This window comes from Saccoglossus kowalevskii, chromosome 22 (assembly GCF_978046115.1).
Source record: "Saccoglossus kowalevskii chromosome 22, keSacKowa6.1, whole genome shotgun sequence".
NCBI lineage: Eukaryota > Metazoa > Hemichordata > Enteropneusta > Harrimaniidae > Saccoglossus > Saccoglossus kowalevskii.
In genome coordinates this window covers 7976169-7997703 of record NC_140662.1, presented here as the reverse complement: position 1 = coordinate 7997703, position 21535 = coordinate 7976169, and the positions used below count along the sequence as shown (strand labels likewise).

Sequence of the window (21535 nt, the reverse complement as noted above, 5' to 3'; positions counted from 1 at the left end):
CAATTTATAGTCTCATTTGCATACGAATGGCGGCTACCCCTGTAACCATGGTTGCTGTACACAAATGAAAGATACGCTATCAGATAACAATATTAACACTGAGATATTTACAAAGGCGATAGCAACTGCGTACATCTACTGGATCCGGTCGGGTCCCGGGGTCGGGTCCGTTGGGAACAAGTGCTCGCAATCGAACTGCAATTACATGTAATGTATGTTTTCAAAATCGAAAAGATTTTATCATCCTCGTCACGGTGACGTAACTGTTAAGCGATCAAATGCGATTGGTAAATGCTATAGTGACAATTACAACTCGTGCACGCTTTCACATGTTTCTGTACGAATTCAATAAATATCGTGAACGCTCAACTTGAAGAACCGTTAGTACTGTTTTAGGGGGTCATCGTAGTTGTCCGAAGGTCCACGAGACAAAACAAATATCTAAAAGCTATAGAATACGTGTATACATTTCTTGGCACCATTACTAGAAGTTGAGTGTATGTACGGAAATGTGTCTTCATATCGAATCGATATCCAAAGTATATACATATGGCGTCTGATCTAACTGAACTACCGTAAGCTAAAAACAATAAACACAAGGTCGTTTTTGTCCGAAAATATCGTCTAGAAAATAAATTTCCTCAAATGACAATATTTATCATGCGCTGCTAATAATGGCAAAAATATGTAGAGTTTGTTTTATTATGTTTAAACATTTCTGTTTTAGCCAACACATATTATATGGAAACTTTATACTATTTATGAAACACATTTTTTTTCATTCAACCGTTTACTGCATTGAGTTTAATTATTTTTAATGAAATAAAAAAAACAAAAACAAATTCCTATCAATATGAAATATTTAATGTTGGATATTTATTCATAGAACAACATATATTGGCGCATTCAACACAAAGCAAATGACGTCACTTGTTAATGCAATAACGGGCATCATAGCAATACATAGTGTATTACCTGGAACTACATGTACATGAATAAACAACGAAGTATTCACGTTTTCATATTAAAATAGTCGCGTGTTCTCAGCTCATTTCTGTAATTGCGTCGTTTTCCAGTGTAATGAATTGTCCATTATATATAAGAAAAAATGCCTTGCATAATAATACTGTGATTAATATTTTGAAAGCACGATATAGCGATACTGAATTTGTGTTTAGCAGTTTGACAATTAGAAAACTTGAATAAATAAAAGGAACAAAGGTAGTTTCTCACATACAAGTTAGCCACCATGTTTAAACCATTCCTGCTTTGAATAGAAAGGGTTTATAAATATATTTAGACATTAATAAACTGTATATCTATAATATATTATTAATTATCAATATTATACAGCAAAAATACAGTTTGATAAATATACAAGACTTTATGAGTGTGTTCTAATGTATGAAGAGTGATCTTCTAAAGCGACTTACATGGAGAAATAATATAGATAATACACTTACGTCGTATTATAATACAAACTTACATTTAATGGTCTACACCTCTGAATTACGTTACCATTGGAGTATGCACCCTCTATGCAAAATGAGCTTTCCGCACACGTCACCTGCGCCACATGACTTATACATTATGAAGTGCAGTGTAATAGATTTCTTCTACAATTCATGAGTGAAATAATTATATTATTTATGTTCGTGTTCGCGGATCTTTGGTATCGTGAACCTTCGGTCTCGTGAATCTTCGGACAACTGGGCTGTTACAGTATCAGATTGTATAAGCAAATACTAACTGAATTTAATAAACATGTGATTTGCTGTTCAGCGTTCATTAAAAACTGGCATCATTCCCTTCACACGGTCCCTTGCATTCTATTTTATTTGTATTACTTACTAAAATAATCTTAATTTCCCAACTTACCAGCAGTATCTAACAGTTAGTGTCCCTGTACATTATCTCTTTAAGGGGTTAGCATACGTTTAATGTGTTTTTTATGGTTAGGACAGTATATATGACAGTGTTTGTATTCTATACAAAAAAAAAACACTTTATACGGCTTATTTCAGCGTTTTTACTATTTCAAAACAATGCCACGTGTGGTTGTTTATAAACACAAGCACACAATTTGCATAAAAGTAATCCTAATTGACACTTGATGAAAGATTGGATTTGCATGTCAATACTACAAAGTTTATGTACTTACAGTACTCATTTCGCGCAAATTTCCGCTTATTGCTTAATTTCCAACCGCGCGATCTTGTCCGACCGGAAACCGACCGCATTTTTACATTAATCGCTTTTGTTTTCGCTCGCTTGCTCGCTCATTGAAAACACCGACCGCTCGCTCAAACCACAGTCCCTCTGATTACTAACGCATTTCACAATACCAACGTCGAGCAATATTTATTATTGAAAAAAACATTCGAATAATTCTGAGTCAATTCTTAATCGCATCACACAACCCGACTACATGGTGGCGTTTAGATATCATCACTGCATTACAAAATGTTAGAGCGATGATATTTAAAGTAACCAAGCTTTTCGCGTTTTACAGTCGAGCTCGGTTAGCATACTGTGTTACTTGGAACTCAGAGTCGTGGATTGGTTGCGATTCGTAAAAAAACGATTTAGGATATTTAAGATTCTCCGCCATCCTTCACGGCATTGTTCAGTGTGTTTCAGTTATTACCTGCATTTTTTATCGGAAGCAGTCCACAAAGCTGTCCGAGGGAAGTTTTGCGGGCGGGCGGGCGAATATGTTTTTAGTAGGTTAGTTGGCGGGGGAGATTTTTCGCATTTGGGAGGGCGGTTTTATTTGTGTGCACACAGTTGTGCGGATAAAATAAATTTAATGAGAGGGCGGGGAAACATTGTGCTCATTTGGGTGAGTATTTTTTTTATTCGTGTAGTTTACAACAAACCACTAAACAAGTATCTCAGCGAGTAAGGCATTCTTTATCTTTAACCCACAGTAACGACCATTATTCAGCGGTAAACCAGCTTTCGTATACACACACATACAATTTTATTTTAAAAACACCCCGAAAAACTTATACTATTATATATATATATATATTAGCAGAGGTACATTGCTTGGAGTTTGTAACTACGGTGACATGATACCAAGATCCCGTCACAATCTCGCTCTCGCATAAGCGTTCCAACTCAGAAAAAATGCGAATGCGCATGCCCGAGGTAACTAGGATACTGGGATGTCCAGGTGGATCAAAATAGCTGCCCACGACATGACGGATTACGAGAACTATATTTTCTGTACATTTTCGATGTATTACATTTTTCACTATGATAGTGACAAGAAAAGTTTATTTTTTTCATTACAAACCTTGAACACTGATATGCGTCATGTCAGAAGGTCGTAGCCTCAGTCTCGCTATCTACGAGAAGAGACTTGAATGGGATCTTGACATGATGTCACCATACAGTACTATGCGAGTTGCAAACCCCAAGTAATGTACCTCTGATATTAGGCATTATTATCCAAGGCCCATGTAAACATACACACATAACCCGCGTTAATGTCGAAGATTATCCACGTTATTTTCCTTCCTGAATTATTTGTCGAGCGAAGCTTATCATATGAGTAATTATCCGCCGTCCGTCACAATGTCAACTTTTCACTTTTTCCACTTCTTCCTGAAGTCTGTTTGCGTTGATACTTGGTGTGTTTGTACTTTGGGTAGACCTTGCTAAGATTTCTTCATTTCGTAATGCTATCTTTAATTCTCTAATTTTGGTGAATGTTTTTGTCAATTTTGGTAAAAAGTGATATTTTCGACTTCTTGGTAAAAACTGAAAGTCCGATTGCTTTGATATTATACATATAGGTATCTCAGGTGGTCCTCGCACAGATTTGTTTATTTTGTGATGTCTTAAATTCTTTAATTGTAACGTGCATTGCTAACAGTAGAGCTATCTCAGCCGAGAGGCTTCCCCGTTTATTATTTAAAGGGTGTAGTCGTCACGCCACGCATGCGCGAGATATATGGGTAGCGCAGATCAACGAGTACAAAAGACGTTACCAATCTTTAATTAGGTATTTGTTAAGTGATTGAAAGGTATCGAAGGAGTCACCGGCGAATTGTGATCAAACAAACCCATTCTTGGAATGCAAAAAAAAAATGAAAGATGAAGAAACGAATATAGCTCGTGATAAAGCTGATGGTAGACAGCATCTAGTCACATGTACATCAACGAGGAGCGCTGAATAGAAAACTTTCTCTGTAACGCTTTGGATTTCATATAAAACCTTGCTCTGATCCCGAGGTGGAAGTTCTTATTTCCTGTGTTGCTAAATTACGAACAGATCTCTTGAGTCAGGTCCGGCATCTGCCTTGTAAAACTGATGGTAAAAATCGCCGAGTTTTACTAATATCCTGTTGTATAATTACTCATATTGACCATCAGACTTGATAATATTCCTTTTCTTGCAAATTAAATCATACTTATGGACAAATTATTCAATCTAGGCGTGAATGTGACATATTCTTTCACGTTTAAGTCAATTAAGCGAAATCGACGCCATGATTCTCAAAATACTTCTGTACGTCTGTTCCTCGCCAGTGGGCCATTAGCCTGGAACCCAGAAATTCCAATTACACTCAAGGGTTATTATTGGTAAATGTGATTAATTTAATTTGCTGTTTGAATCATAATTTGTGAAATGTGTAAAAAAAATTACACTGTTGGCGGTAAAAATATCTGAATGTCAATGTGATTATTTGTTTTCATGGATTATACTATTCATATTGGATTTTGTGATTCTACATTTCTAAGTATGTCCGCTCAGAAACTGTGAGTTTGTGGTTGGAGATGCCGAATTGTTTGAGTTACGTACATCAAGTTACAGAAATAACCACGCCCATATTTTAGAAACCATGTTTATTTATTTATAAACTACTTTTAGAAACCATGCTGACTTCTGCGAAACCAAATTTTAACTTTATGTTCTTGAGGCGGGAACCAGCCAATTCACACTTCTTGAGTGCGTGGGGGCGCTGTTCACCCTTGAGTCTCATCTATATTTTCTTTAAATACACATATTTCTACCTTTGTGATGCATTGTAAATTATTTAATTTTATTATTAATTTCTGGAGAGGATGTGTAATGTATTAATTTTATGTATTTTGTAATGTTAAGTTGTTTTTTTTTATGCTGTGGTCATGTGATATGATAGACGCCATTTTGTAAACTTCTGTTTACATTACAAGCATTTTGTTTGCTGTCTGCAATTTCATCCTATTTGTAATTTTTGTCTGCCAGTCCAAGCTTGAAAACCATTTGATGTTTTTCTGGTAAGTTTAATTTTTGTAATTGAGATTACTATATTTACTATATTACTATAGTTTGTGTTGAACTTGCGTATCGTTTATGACAATGAACAAATTGACATTTCTGAATTGTATTTCTACTTTATATTAAATGTCAAATCCTCTTCGGATTGCTAGAGTTCTCGATATATTCGATGCCAATTTTTTACTCCCGTGTGCGAAGCACACAATGGGAGTCTTTGCAGTTACTAGTAGCCTGTCTGTATGTGTATGTGTGTTTCTGTGTATGTGTGTGTCCGTCTCCGGGGGGCGTTTCTCTGAATAAATTATGGTACGCAAGCTGAAGTAAAAAAACGCGCAAAAGGGGTGTTATTTAGTGTGAAAAAAAGAATCTCATGAATTCATGTTACCTCAACTTGGAAACAGTACTATTTTTATAGTATGTATATAGGTAATCTATTTTAAGTTTCTGCACTTGAAAAGGGGTATAATATCACAAAAATAAGTACGTGTTTAGAGGCTTTTCTGAAAAGCTATACTTCAGCATGGGTACCAGGTCTGAACTGGAGTAACCCCCCCCCCCCCGGGTTCGTCTGTTCCACTGTTATCTCAAGAACCATATGTTGGTTTTTGATGATACTTGATGCATAGATGCTCTTGGCTAATGCGCAGATTTGATTAGGTTTTGGTTAAAGTCCGTGCTTATTAATTACCTAATTTGCATGATAATTAGCTGATTTTTAGCTCTTCTATGACTGTTCCACTGATATCCAAAGAACCACTCATTGGATTTTGATGAAACATGGTACATAGATGCTCTGGGACAATCTAATTAGTTTTGAGTAGAAATCAGATGCTGAGAGCTGCCAACCGTTAGGAAAAATTCGGGAATATGATAATACGAAAACGCTTCAAATAAATATAAGTCCACAAAATTTAAAAAGACATAAAACATGGTCAAAGCAGAGTTCACAATCAGTTTACGCTACTCAAAAAAAAAAGCGTGTTTATTGCGTGATTGGGTAAAATACATTTGATCACTACCATTCAGAAGACTTCGGGTTCTACCGTCAATACCATGCAGCATTCTGATTGGTTAATGGCATTCTGAATCTTGACTCATCAGGTCAAAGGACACATGCCGGTCAACCAATGCGTCACAAACATCATGGCGGGACAAGGTTTTTTACCAAAGCAATCGAGTGATCAAAAATAACCGCTCCCGATAAAACTAAGTCAAATTTTTATTTTTATTTCATATCAAACAAAGAAGTAACACTTTTTGAATAGCATAACATCGCAAAGTAAGTTATGTCATGTCGTAACTTTGATGATCATTGATTGATTAAAATTTAATTTTGCAACAATTCAAATTTCCTTGTTTCTTGTACATTTATTATTAAATCAATGCATTGTAATTAACCTGTACAGCCACAGCTACAGCCACACACACATGTACAAACTACACATTGCAATGAAGACACACTGACTTTATATTTATTTACAGACTGTAGTGAATTATTTAGAGTATTCTTGTCAATGTACATGTACAGTTGCTAGTTTTAAATTTACCAGAGTTGTAAAAGAAAGCGGCTAAAAGTTCAATGAGAGTTCAGAGAAAGTGCAGTGGAACGCGTAATGTAAACAATACCTTGTGTTTCGTAATGAAAAGAATAAATCAAGACTGTCTACATGTATTTTCTCTTATTTGTTGTTAAAAAAACTGATGATGGAACTCTATTTTGATGTCTTATAATGCAATAACAAAAGTTGTGTTGACTCGCAGCCTGGTTGTACTTCCAGCCATAACAAACATTTTGATAACATGTTGGCTGCTTCGCTGTCCGTCGGTACACGAATGCATGGCTCAATTTCCTTGTCACTGTTGTATTCATCTTCCTGTTCGTTCTCTTCTACATGTATCGATGATTGCTGGACAGAATGATCTCTGCATCACTGATCACTTGGAAACCTTCTTCTTCTGTTTCCATCCATCCTGTGGCAGCATTGTGGTCCTCAGGGCCTAGTTGAGATGCAGTGTCCGGCAGGTCAATTTCATCGGCGAGTTTAGTGACAGCTACGGCATCGGAATTCCTCAAGTTGATTTTCAATTTATGCCATGCATTCTTAAGTGAAACTTCAGAAATGTCGGCCCATGCTTCCCTGATTATATAACACACTTCTTTCAAGTTCACAGATTTAATACAGTCAGGGAGTGTTTTTTCATGCTCATCTGCTGCATTTTCCGTGATTCCTTTTCTTAGCATCTTCCCTATGTAGCGACGCTTTGTGGCATTTAGAACTCCTTGATCCATGTGTTGGAGTAATAGTGTTGTGTTCGGTGGCATAAATAAACAGTTGATCACTCCATCGTCGCTACGTAATTCCGTTTCGTGGGGCAGAGCATAGTCCAAAAGTAGTAACGCTCTCTTCGGTGGTGGCGTTTTACACTGGGGACAAATTCACCATGAAACAGACTCATTATCCATGCGCTTGTTTGGTTAAAATATTGGATTGGGAGATTGTTCATGTTGACGTGTTTAAAACAGGGATTCCTGGAATTTTCATATGACAACAAGCAGTAATTTGTGGGTACCAGCGGCGTTGGCACAAGCAATGATTGTCATTCATTCTTAGCTGACTTTGTGTCACAGTGCCGATGTCTCTGAAGCAGACACCAATGTTTTACGTGGAAGTTTCTAGTACAGCTCGGATTCATCGCATTGTAAATCTGCTCTGCTGGATAATTGTCTTCATTCATATTGTTGTGTAACTTATTAATAAAGGGCTCCTCTGATGAAGTGTTAAATGACAGCTTTTCTCCCTGTACGGAAATTTGTTGAATGCCATGTCGTTTTTGAAAGTTTTTCAACCATCCAGAACTTGCTTTGAAGTTGGAGTCGGTGCCGTTTAGTTGCTCATCAAACTACCTTGCTCTCGGTTATTATTTGCCTAGAAAAAGGTGTTCCCCGATATCTTTCTTGCGAGAACCAAGCAAACATGCTTGGTGTGATCATACCAAAAGAATATTTACTTATAGTTTGAGATCTCTCCTGCATACATTTACCACCAGTTATTCGGGGAGGGGGGGGGAGTAAATAAAACAAATTCTCAAATACAACAAACACATGACTCACCACAAATCGTTTTCCAAATCCCATCCTGCCTCGATGATGCTTTCTTTACTGCAGCTACAATTCTTTGGTTTAATTTAGCTTTTCCCTTATTGCTTGCACCATTGATGTTTCTTCCTAACCAGTCAGTTTTTGATATTAGTTCAAAAATAAGTCGCTTTGCAAAGTTCTCCCTGCTCCTTGCAACCAGTTTTATTCTTGCAATGAGTTCTCTCGATGTCTCATACGAAATGTTGTTTGTTAATTGTTTAGTACGTTGATGTGAAACTGTAGGTGGTTGTGCTGCAGGAATTACTGGTTGTGCTGCAGGAATTACTGGTTGTGCTGCAGGAATTACTGGTTGTGCTGCAGAAGTTACTAGTTGTGCTGCAGGAGTTACTGTTGTGCTGCAGAAGTTACTGGTTGTGCTGCAGAAGTTACTGGTTGTGCTGCAGGAGTTACTGGTTGTACTGCAGGAGTTACTGGTTGTACTGCAGGAGTTAGTGGTTGTGCTGCAGGAGTTAGTGGTTGTGCTGCAGGAGTTACTGGTTGTGCTGCAGGAATTACTGGTTGTGCTGCAGGGGTTACTGGTTGTGCTGCAGAAGTTACTGGTTGTGCTGCAGGAGTTACTGGTTGTGCTGCAGGAGTTACTAGTTGTGCTGCAGGAGTTACTGTTGTGCTGCAGAAGTTACTGGTTGTGCTGCAGGAGTTACTGGTTGTGCTGCAGAAGTTACTAGTTGTGCTGCAGGAGTTACTGTTGTGCTGCAGAAGTTACTGGTTGTGCTGCAGAAGTTACTGGTTGTGCTGCAGGAGTTACTGGTTGTACTGCAGGAGTTACTGGTTGTACTGCAGGAGTTAGTGGTTGTGCTGCAGGAGTTACTGGTTGTGCTGCAGGAGTTACTGGTTGTGCTGCAGGAGTTACTGGTTGTGCTGCAGAAGTTACTGGTTGTGCTGCAGGAGTTACTGGTTGTGCTGCAGGAGTTACTGGTTGTGCTGCAGGAGTTACTGGTTGTGCTGCAGGAGTTACTGGTTGTACTGCAGGAGTTAGTGGTTGTGCTGCAAGAGTTAGTGGTTGTGCTGCAAGAGTTAGTGGTTGTGCTACAGGAGTTAGTGGTTGTGCTGCAGGAGTTACTGGTTGTGCTGCAGGAGTTACTGGTTGTGCTGCAGGAGTTACTGGTTGTGCTGCAGGAGTTACTGGTTGTGCTGCAGGAGTTACTGGTTGTGCTGCAGGAATTACTGGTTGTGCTGCGGGAATTACTAGTTGTGCTGCGGGAGTTACTGGTTGTGCTGCGGGAATTACTGGTTGTGCTGCGGGAATTACTGGTTGTGCTGCAGGGGTTACTGGTTGTGCTGCAGGGGTTACTGGTTGTGCTGCAGGGGTTACTGGTTGTGCTGCAGGAGTTACTGGTTGTGCTGCAGGAGTTACTGGTTGTGCTGCAGGAGTTACTGGTTGTGCTGCAGGAGTTACTGGTTGTGCTGCAGGAGTTACTGGTTGTGCTGCAGGAGTTACTGGTTGTGCTGCAGGAGTTACTGGTTGTGCTGCAGGAGTTGCTGGTTGTGCTGCAGGAATTACTGGTTATGCTGCAGGAGTTACTTGTTGTGCTGCAGGATTTATTGTTGGTGCAGCAGATACTGGAACTTGTTTGTTAGATGTGATGTATTGGCAGTTTGTTCAGGCTCATGTGAGGAGATCGATGGCGCTGTTAGTTCTTCACCTATTGTTCCTTGGGCTGCATTTTTTGTATTCACGGGCCATTGTGGTGATTGGAAAAATGATCCAGTCAACGAACGATTTGGTAAAAGATCATCTCTGTTTTTAAAAAATTGTGGAAACTGCTGCATTCACTTAAATGTTCACTGTCTATACGATGTCACGTTTTAAGTCTTCAATCTGTACTTGAATACATCGCATCTCAGATTCATGTGTAGCAGCCATTTTTTTAATGAACAATTCTTTTTGCTCCTCATCAGTTAAACTTCTGTGCAGTATCAGCAACATCCAGTACAGCAGCACGTAGTTTCTAAAATACATAAAAGAATTGGTCTAGATTAAGAATAGTGAGAAAAGCTATTTCTATATACAATCATAGTAGTTTTTGTTCATAATTTGTTGTGCACATTTAAATAATTGTGCCCAATGAATTTCATGCTGCTAAAAAATCTTTGTTCACACTCACAAAATTTAAAAGTATTAAGGGTGAAATCAATCATCACACATTTGCAACACTTCTGAAATACTGTAGTCTTTATTTCAATACAGAATGATACTTACATTGACAGTAATACTGTTGTCTTTTTTTGTTTTTTCGCTGTATTGGGGGCGCATCAATTTTCTTTTCTTTTTTGGTGGGGGTAATTCTTGTTTTTCTGATGATAATGATCTAAATGATATTGAAGGTTTGCCAGGGTCTGAGTCTGAGGAGTCATCATTGAAAATCTGAAAAAACAATTCAACTCATCAATATGTGTCACAGAAGAACAATACATGCACGCATGCATGGAACCAAAAAACACTGATTCCCGTTTCGGCTAGCTACTGTTCGAGCGTGAACTAACAATGAAATCTTTCATAGGAATACATGGAGATATAGTCAGAAAAAAAAGTTATTTTTGATCATAAAGGATAACAACCCACTGTACAAATACTTCAAAAGCACCCAGTGTTGGGTGAACCGCCAAAGATAAATAAGTAGAAGTTATGTATTAATCTTCCTTTGATTAATTCAGCAGCCAAATGAATACTCGATTCATATAGTTCTATGTGAAAATTCAAATTGATCATGAAAACTGCCTTTTTCATGGCCAGACTGAGCCTGCTAGGCATGAGCTTGATGTCATGTGTTCATAATTCATATGGTGTATATAAACAGATGTGGAACACTCATAAAAAGATAGATAACTTGCCTGATGTTCAACGTTCAGAGTCCCTCAATGTAAAAATTGTTACAACAATTTTGCTCACCATTTACAACAAGGATTCCCCATTGTAAATGGCAAGCAAATTTGCTCACCATTACCAGGACTGCTCGGGGCTTGATCTGTATCATCCTCCTCAACTTGGCCATATAGCATTTCTGTCACTCTTGATGTTGAGACGATGGATTTCTGATCTCATAGCCGAGCAGGTTATGATCTTTATCACCTTTGTTATGAGGACTACTCGGGGCTTGATCTGTATCATCTTCCTTAACTTGGCTATGTATAGCATTTCTGTCACTTCACGTTCATATTCCACAATATTTTTCTCAGGGTATGCCTTCGTCATCATAGAGTCCTTTACATGCCCAAAAAATTAAAAACAGACTGAACTTATTAAGAATGAAATGATCAATACTTAAAAATAACACAAATATGTACTGACCCACAAAAAACTAATCAAATCACCCACTGTACCCCCGACAAACATGCATGAATATTCCATCCCAAATCCCCCCCTCGCCCCACACACACTTGCATATTGGGAATTTAATTAAGTAATCCATGTATTTACTTTATTTATTTACTTTATAAATGTGTATTTCTAACCCATTTTGGGGAAAATTTTTCTTCTTTCATTTCAAAAGTGCATCATCATTATCAACTCGGCTGTCTGTAATGCTATACATTATAGTTCCCTGGTTGTCTTGGTGACGTCATTATTGGCAAACTGAGAAAAAAAACAAGTTATATATCATCACCAATCTCACAATATTCTCTTATCTATGTGCCATGGTGTAATTAGCATGGTAAATATTACTAGTGGTGATAAGAACACACTACAGTGGGTACAGTACACATGTTAAATTGTGATGAGTCCATTATTTACTGTTTAACATTCACATGCAATAAGCTCCAGTGAATAGGTATAGTCTACCATGGTGACCATGATATTTGACAGTCAACCATGGTACATGGTCAGAACAACTATGTACCATGTACTATGCAACACAGGTACTGTAGAAGATGAAAAACATTTCATCCTTGACTGTTGCTTCTTCACTCAAGAAAGAAATACCCTCTTAGAAGACTGTAAATTAGAAATGTGCAGTACAACTAACCGAAATTTAATATTCACTTGCATCATAAATAGTAGTACTGCACTTGCAAAATACTTAAAAAATACAATATATAAAACCTAATTGTAATATGTATTTTATATATACCCTTTGATTTGTTTGTAATTTTGAAACTTTTGTTGTTTTTGTTTATTTGTGTTTGTTTTTTCTGATCTGTATTCTTACCCATACAGCACCCACTGATGGTGCAGTTGTGTAATAAAGTTATTATTATTATGTATTACCGTATTACCCCGGGCACGCGCCCCTCCCTGGGCAAGCGCCCACCCCCCTGTTTTCACAAAAGTTACATGTTGGGGACATCCTCGGTTAAACGCCCAGGGTGATTTTTAGCCAAAAATTAGGTCAACAATAAAGTTGTATTTGTCAAAAACGAAAGCGTTTGATTTATTTAAATAGTGTGTTTGTTACGGTAGTTCTCTTTTTGGAGTGTGTGGTGGCCCTGAAAAGGGCCGTTTTGTTTGTGTTTTTACGTAAAAACTCATTGGAAGAGCATCGCCAGGCGATGGACGCGGGGCTCTTTGGCAACGACCAAAAACGTATCCGTGTCCAGCCATTGGTTGGCCACGTAGAGGTCAAAATACGCGTTCTATTTTTACGCGTTAAGTTTGGCTCTTCCGTTTCACCCCCTCCGGAATGTTCTACTTTCGCAGCCTAATCGCAGGTTTTTCGAAAAACGTCGAAAAAACACAAGAATTAGTGGAAATGTTTCTATTTGGGACGGATTATTGATAGAGGATAATGTCTTTATTACAAAAATGCTGAAAAACCGTGAGTTTTTGCCTTAGTTATTTTTTTATCGGCGAAAAACTGCGAACTCGACATTGATGCCATCTGACTGTGAACGGGAGCTAGCACTTTTGAGACATTGCTACTTTCTTTCCATCCCTCATCACAGCTATGGCATTACGGTCATGTGGATTATTTTTCTGTCGTTGAAGAAAAACAAATTTTGCCAACCTCAAGTCCATTACGATAACCATAATGAGGCATGCCGACAATGGGAACTAGTTGCATCATAATTTTGTAAATCATGTTAATGAGGTCGACCAGACTTTTATATTTTTCAGTCTGTTTTTTATGTATCGCCATTTGGATATGTTTATGTATTCACAATAGTTTGCAAACATTTCACATCAGTAATAAAAGTTTTTTTTGTTTCATAACCCTGTTTGCTATTCTTCAGTAATTACAATGCGATGTATCAATACGTGCGTGAACAAAATTATGCTAATGAGGTCATCGCCTTCTTGGATTACAAGCGGTAGTTTTTCCCCGGCCGTTTCGACTTGCACTGATCACGGTTACTAAAAATGTAACCGTGCATTGATTACAATATTTACCATAGTTTGTAGTCAATTTCAGTGAGTAATACAACTTCATTCGCTGACATAAAACAAGTTTTATTCTTGAAATTCGACCCTGTGTCTTAGTGTTCCCACAGATCTTGACCGAGTGCTCACGTTTATTGAAACCTCGCATAAATCAAGAAATAAGTACGTGTACAAAGTGTACGAAAGCATTCCTTTATTTGACCTTATCATACGATCACAAAAACAACTTTTTATAATCTTTTTTGGGGTGGTCCTCGGGTAAGCGCCCACCCCCAATTTTTCCCGATTTTGTAGGTTCGGGCCCCTGGGCGCATGCCCGGGGTAATACGGTATGTTTGGCTACTTGGATCATGATGTTTATACATGTGTGTTTATTCTATATACCGTAGTTAGCAAGTTTCAGTGCTAATTGATTTTATCCAAGACTCTAATGATTGTTTGCTGTATAACTACATGATAACCAATTCTGGTCACATAAGCCAATGACACAGTTGGTAGATCATAGTCACATGTCATTGTCGTTAAATGGCACAAACTACAATGGTCGACTCTGGTCATCAACGATGCGTGACCATGATCATAAATGCAAACTACTGCCAACATTTCACTGACATCATTAAGATAGAAAAGACTAATTTCTAGAAGAATGTTAAAATAATTATACTTACTTATTGCTATCTGTGTAATCAGTTATAATATTTTCTGGATATTCATATTCTACATTACATTCTTTGTTCATCATCCTGTCCTTTTTCAGAATGTGACCACTAACACCAACATGTTCATCCACTGTCTGCAAAGATAAATGATACTATTAAAAAGTATGTATGAAAATTTGAATTTAATCGATCCAAGCATATTTGAGATACAGGTGAAGATCGATGCATGCACATAATGCTCACAGATCAAAACATACTATAAGTCCCAGTTGTCAGACTTCATTGAAACAGGAACTAGCAAAAAGGTTTTCAATTTAAGAATATTTTACAAATGACCTGAAAAATGTGACACTGCTATCTTGATCACAAAAATAATGTAATGTCAATAAAACAGACTGAATATGTACAATGTATATTAATCTTTAACAGAGAAATATATAAATATTGCTCATATTCCAACCTTTGTAGCTTAAGGGTCAATTCATGCAAGGTTACATGGACGAGGGTTCTTGCAGCAAGCCTTGCCAGCTAACAAAAAAACACATGTAAACCTTGGAAAGCTGACAACAACAACATATTAAAGTACAGACGTCCCTTCATAGATTGCCTTACATTTACATAATGGACATGGTAATCAAATTACTAAAAAAAATATAAACATATCTAAGCATGAAGTTTCAATATTAAATAATATATCAATTTGCGAAACCCTTCTATATGTCTAATAATTAATTCACCGCCAATATTCCAATTCACTGTTTGTATAATAGGTCGAGCATGCATTCAGAAATTCACATTCACATCATAGGCAGACTAGGGAGAGTTGTCATGAGATAAGCAGATATGAATATTGGTTTCTCATTGAGACAACGACCACGTTCAATCACAATAATACATAGTGTATCTTAGTAGCCACATTCTCTAAAAAGAACTGTTTGGAAACGTATCATGATTTTAATATCACAATTCAGGGTTCGTACCACTCTGATGACAATGTTAACATATGACGAGATTGCTAAATGAAAATGATGAACAAAGTTGAAAACATGGCTCAATAATGAGAAATCAACATGTCAGTAATCAACCACATGAAAAAACATGTTCGCCAGCTCAAACTCTTACAAATCTCAGGTAAACAAGACACACCTACTGTACTTGGATTGCACCTAGAGAAATCACTGGAAAAACACCAAGATTAGAACATCCAAATACACACAGAATAAACCCACAGGTACACAGCCGCTTAGTAGTAAACAAAATACCACATGTTGGCCTCACTTTTGACCAAGGTGATCACGCCCTCAAATAGGGAGCACCTGATAAAAAAAATATTTAAAGAATTTCATTGGTTCTTGCAAGGCAGCTATGAGCAGCCATTGGTTGATTAGTGTCATGGGATCTAAAGTGGTGGCGCTGTTTCTCCTTATTGATGATGTGCATGCTAGGTTGTGATTTGAATTTCGTAAGTAGGTTTTACTGTTTTGTTTGGGTTTCAATGTGGAACAGCAAAACTCATACTCAGGGGTCCATGAGTGTGACCAGTGCGATCTTGTCTGTACATTTTCTTTTTCTTGAATGTACAAACATTGTTTACTGGTAATGGTGTGTGCAATTTTTTCTCCTCTCAATGCATGTCTAGCTCTGTCGTTATACTCAGGGGTCCATGAGTGTGACCAGTGCGATCTTGTCTGTACATTTTCTTTTTCTTGAATGTACAAACATTGTTTACTGGTAATGGTGTGTGCAATTTTTTCTCCTCTCAATGGATGTCTAGCTCTGTCGTTATTGAGCCATAACTTATCATCTTGTATCAATTTTAGTCTGTTATCAACAATGAATGAAATCAATTCAGACATATGATCATGACATTTTTTTCCTTGCACAAAATGTTACAAAACTGCAACAACAAAAACTGAAATGTATCGGTAAACATTTTTTTCTCTTATTTGGGGAATAAAATGAAACAGCTGGTGACACATTTGAGTATCAGAAATAAGAAATGTAATGTTCAAAATGGCTACCAGATGTCCAATTGCAAGATTTAGAGATATTCAGATAGACTGTACACCGAAAGAGACCTTTTATTTTTGTTCTGATGTAGAATTTGAAAATTTGAAAAGCTTGGTTGTCCCTCTTCGACTGCATGCTTCTACACATGCACATCTTTCCTGGTCGTGTGCCAGGATACACCTTGCTCTCTGTTCAATGGAAACATTTCAAAAACTACAGAAAAAAAAAAAAAATAATTCTAGTGTCAAATTTCTGAACAGATTACGTTGAACATCACTCTCAGTATAATTCAAAGAAAACAATTTTGTCTGTTCTGACTAATGAATTCTTACCCACTTTCAATTGAACAGTGACTAGGTACAGTAAACTGAAGTTTATTATAAGATGGAGGCCACAGTGATTACAGTAAAGTCATTACATGAAGTCATTAATGTAGAATATATGCATTATGCAAATGAGTTCACATCTCATTGACCCCTGGATTTGACCTTTGTTTTGTATTGTATTCACTACCTGAGCCATGGTGTGATGGCTGCACCTGCACCTGTTTGTAATAAATCAATCGTGTGTAATTCTCTATCTGGTCCAACCATCCTTCACTCTACATGGTGTCAGAAGTGGGATGCTACTATCCACAACATTACTACACGGATATTTATTATGTATGGTGTAAAGAAAATCTGTTTTGACTGGCAGGTAACAAACAAAGACATGCTGGTAAGACACTGCTAAATTTCTTTGTATGATTTCAAGACGAAGTCTTCCAGTGAGTATAATGGTAGATTCATTTTGACAACTAAACATCTTAATATTTGAGGGAAATGTGAAGTCATTTGCATAATGCATATTCTACATCCTTCCTTTCTCGATTATTGTGCAGATCAAACATAGATGGAGTGAAAAGGGGTGCATGGCCATCTGATGAAAGCCATAAATATACTAGTAAACAAATTGAGAATTGTCAAAACTGTGGAGACACTCATCCTGTTAGGAAATTTGGTAAAACATGGTTGCCATAAAATGAATCATTTTCAGAAATGTTGTCGATCAAGTGAAAAAAAATCATGGATTCAACACAGCAATTCATGAAGTTGAAAAATGTGACGACATGTACCGGTATTAGTATTACTATTAGTTGGTGATTGAAGATTTTGACATAGAAACTATTGGTATGAATTCTGCTGCAAATAACGATGAAATCCATAGTTGTGTATATATCAATGACGGACATGACAGACTTCAAAGTTGACACAGGTGCTAAATGTAATGTCTTGCCCATGAAAGTATACCAACATGTGTGTGCAGGACACAAAGAACAAATTGATACACGTAAAAAAGTACATTTAAATGCATATGGAGGTGATAGTATGAACACTGTAGGAACCACAAATTTGACAAGTTGCAGTGGTAACCATACTTACAATTTGGAATTCCACATTGTTGACAAGAATATCAAACCACTACTTGGCTCACAAGATTGCCTACAAATGTATCATAAATCTCACTTGGCCAAGAAGTTCATCAAATAGAAACTGTACAATCATTCTCTGATTCTATTCTCAAAGATTACTCTGATCTTTTAAATGATGAGATTGGTAAATTACTTTGCTTTTACAAAATAAAAGTCAATCATAGTTGTACCTCATTAAACCTGCTTAAAGAATGTCCAAAGCAATGAATGATCTGCTGGTCAAAGCTGAGTGGAGTAGAATGACTAGCATGGGTATAATCGCTCCTGTAACAGAACCTACTGAATGGGTGTCGTCAATGGTTGCTGCCAAGAAAGAGTAGCAATGAATTAATATGCTTAAAAAGACAATTCAGCGTCCACACTATCCTATGCGCACTGTAGCAGCAAATATGGCAAATGCTACCATTTTTTCAAAACTGGATACGAAATGTGCATTTTGGCCACTAGATACAGAATCCTCATTGCCTACTACTTTCAGTACACCATATGAAAGGTAGATTTCTTTGAATGCCTTAGAGGTAGTCGGGACATATTTTTTGACATGACTCCACATGCCCTCGGTGATGTTGGTACAGGCGCTACTGTCAGGATTTACATAATGCATTGAATGGTTAACGGTTGAATGATAATACGGAGAATCAGGAGAACTCAAATCAGAATAAGCCTTTCATTGGTCAGCTTTGATTGTAGTACCCGTCTGTATTTATTTTTGCCGAATTTTGATTAGTCTATTTCGACAATACAATCGGAGCCTTCTAATTTTGTTGGATTCTTCACTCTAAAATGCTGATGATTATACGTTTCATTGGCCAGAATCACGAAACAAACCTCTCTGCTGAAATTATAATAGTCAATAGCAGTAGTAACGGAAACACCCAAGTGAGTTTTAGTGTCAGTAACCGTAACCATAACTGTAGAGTGGTAGCAACAAAAAGATGGCTGTTTGTGGTTCCAGAGCTGGTGTGCGCTTGCAGAGAGTCATGTTTCTGCCACATGCATCACAGGAACATGATTTCACAATCAGTCCGTTCTGCTGACACCATTCCACAGTTCTCTGTGGGTTAGAAGTTAGTGAAAACAGAGCAGGCAGAGTAGGCCGTCGATCTGACCAATCTTGTGGATGGATGCTTGAGCCATTTTTGAACTGGTCCTAGCTGAACTTGTCCTTGTAGTACGAACTTTCTAGTTCTGATGCAAGGAAAGTTACTGGTTTGTCGATGCTTTTATAGTATATTTTATTTTACTCAAATTAATGAATTGAAAATACATTAACCATGGTCAATAATCATACACAAAAAAGACAATAACAATGTTAAAACAGATAACACTAACAACTATTAGGTATTACATTGTAAAATTATGTTGATAAACTTTCCTAGGCAATGAAACTGTCTTTTATTCCCGTAATATGCACAAACATATCTTGTTTTGGTAATTTTAAAATATTATCATTGTATAATGATAGAGTATTTCATAAGTAGCTACGTATATGTGTGCGTTTGTGACGTGGACCCCTGCAGTTTGTTGCATCTGTTTTGCAAGTGTTTAGATTAGTTGTGGCATGATGTCTTTGCGGGCCTGGACCAATGAACATTTGAATCAAACATTTTCAAATATATTTTTATAGGGAAATTGTTTTCAGAAATAAGTAATTGTTTAATCTTGAAACTTGCTTTCATAGCCCTGTTTTATAAATCTATTTGTGCCATATCAAGTTTTCCAGTTGTATGTAGTTAAATTCCAAGATAAACGTAATTTTATATTTCTAGTTCCTGTTTTTTTACATGAAATTTAATTTTTTTAAATAATTTGCCAGATTTATTAAATATGATTACTTTTGATTTTGTTATATTTATCTCTAATTTCCATTTATGGCAGTATGTAGATAGTGCATTTAAAGCATTCTGTAGGGCCTGTTTTGTCTGTGAAAGAATTAATAAATCAGCATAGAGTAAGCATGAAAGGTGATTGTTTAGTAAGCTACAAAATGTAGGTGGGTCATTGTCAGATGAGTCTATATGATGTTTGATGTCATTTATGTAGAGGTTGAATAGTAATGTATATACCAATTTGTATATACCGAGCAAACTACCGCGAGTGAAGGTCGTGTATTTTGTGACGTCGCCAATTGTGTAGAGGTACGGCTTCTCAACCTGTGCCAAATAGATAAAACAATACAGGTCTAAAAATTGATATGATATACTAACCAATTCTAAACCAGCTCTCTTGAAATATTTTTTTTTTGGTCTATTTTTTTGTTAGTTTTGTTTTTTCTGAGAAACAGCAACAACCCCTGCAAACACAAGAACTTCCAACAGCAGCAGAAAAAATGATATCAGTTAAAAAAGCAGCAAAACAACCTAATTCAAGGATGGCATCAACTTTTTGCAAGACAAAAACTTTTAAAACAGTAATAAACAAACCAACCATCTTATTCCTGACAAGAACAACAATCGCAACCGCCATCACCACTCGCATCCTCACTTGTACCCCACTATCATCAATCCCATTATTAATCCACTCATGCCATCAACCCAGCTGCATTATTGAACAGTTGAACCTGCAGATAGATGATAGATGTTGAAAATTACTGATACTAACACAAGTTTGACTGTAACACTCCTTCCATTGCCAAATGATGTATGGCCCCACTCACCATCTCTGCCAGCAAAACTAAAAAACCATCACCACAATGTGCGCCATTGGAGACGGCACAATTAGATGTTTGTATTACTCTAGTATCACCATAGTGTAAAATGACTAATTTTCACTGGGTTTAAATTTCGCTGATTTACCATTTCAGGCATATTCAGAGGGTTTTAAATTCACGGATTATCATTTAGATAATGTGTTCTATGCTAAATTTTACATATTCACTGGGTTTTAATTTAGCGCATTTTTCAGTCAGCGAAATGAGCAAAATTAAAACCCAGTGAATAATTAATCCTTTTACAGTAACGCATATGCAGCTTTCATTCCTAGCTGGTTTATATTAACAATCATTCAAAACAAATCTTAGAATGTCTTCGAGAATGATTTACTGTGGAATACTTTATTTTCGCTGGAATTAATTTTCGCTGAAAAGGCTTTTTGGGGGTTTTGTATGGAATTTATTTTCACTGATTTTTTGATGAGCTTAATGTGAAATATAGGAAAAAAAGTATATTCGCTGGATTTTATTTTCACGGAATCATCCCTTCCGCGAAAATAAATTCCAAGCGAAAATAAAGTATTGTACAGTATCTGTGATACAGCCCAGAAAGCTGTCAAAAACTGTTCCAGATTAACTGTACAATCAGGTTCATCAATGTGTTAAATATTCTGGCATATCAGAAAACCATCTCAAAAAAACTATGAAAAATAATTTTGATAACAATATTTTATTCCCTCAAATTTTCCATAGAGTTGTGAAATATTTTGGCAGGAAAAATGAACAAGCCAGGATTTAGGGAGGAGGTACACTTCTCAAATTTTGTTCACAAGAGATTTTATATCTGGTTACCATGACATCTGGTTCTCACGATTATGTTAATTTTTATGTCTAATAGATTTCCATGCATACCTTGCAAATTATACATAACTATTGCAATGACAAGAAAAAGGGGGCTGAACAAAAGAGCAGAACATCAAATGGAACAGACATTTA

General features: G+C 36.9%; 1 long non-coding RNA gene across 1 annotated transcript; it reads right to left on the bottom strand.

Annotated features, from left to right (window-relative positions):
* Window positions 1–10327: 10327 nt before the first annotated feature.
* On the bottom strand, window positions 10328–11629 carry LOC144349685 (uncharacterized). The gene is made up of 3 exons (XR_013420051.1): window positions 11372–11629; window positions 10633–10797; window positions 10328–10381 (listed from the first exon to the last, which is right to left on the bottom strand). It is a non-coding gene; the product is annotated as an uncharacterized LOC144349685 (long non-coding RNA).
* Between the last annotated feature and the right edge of the window lie 9906 nt (window positions 11630–21535).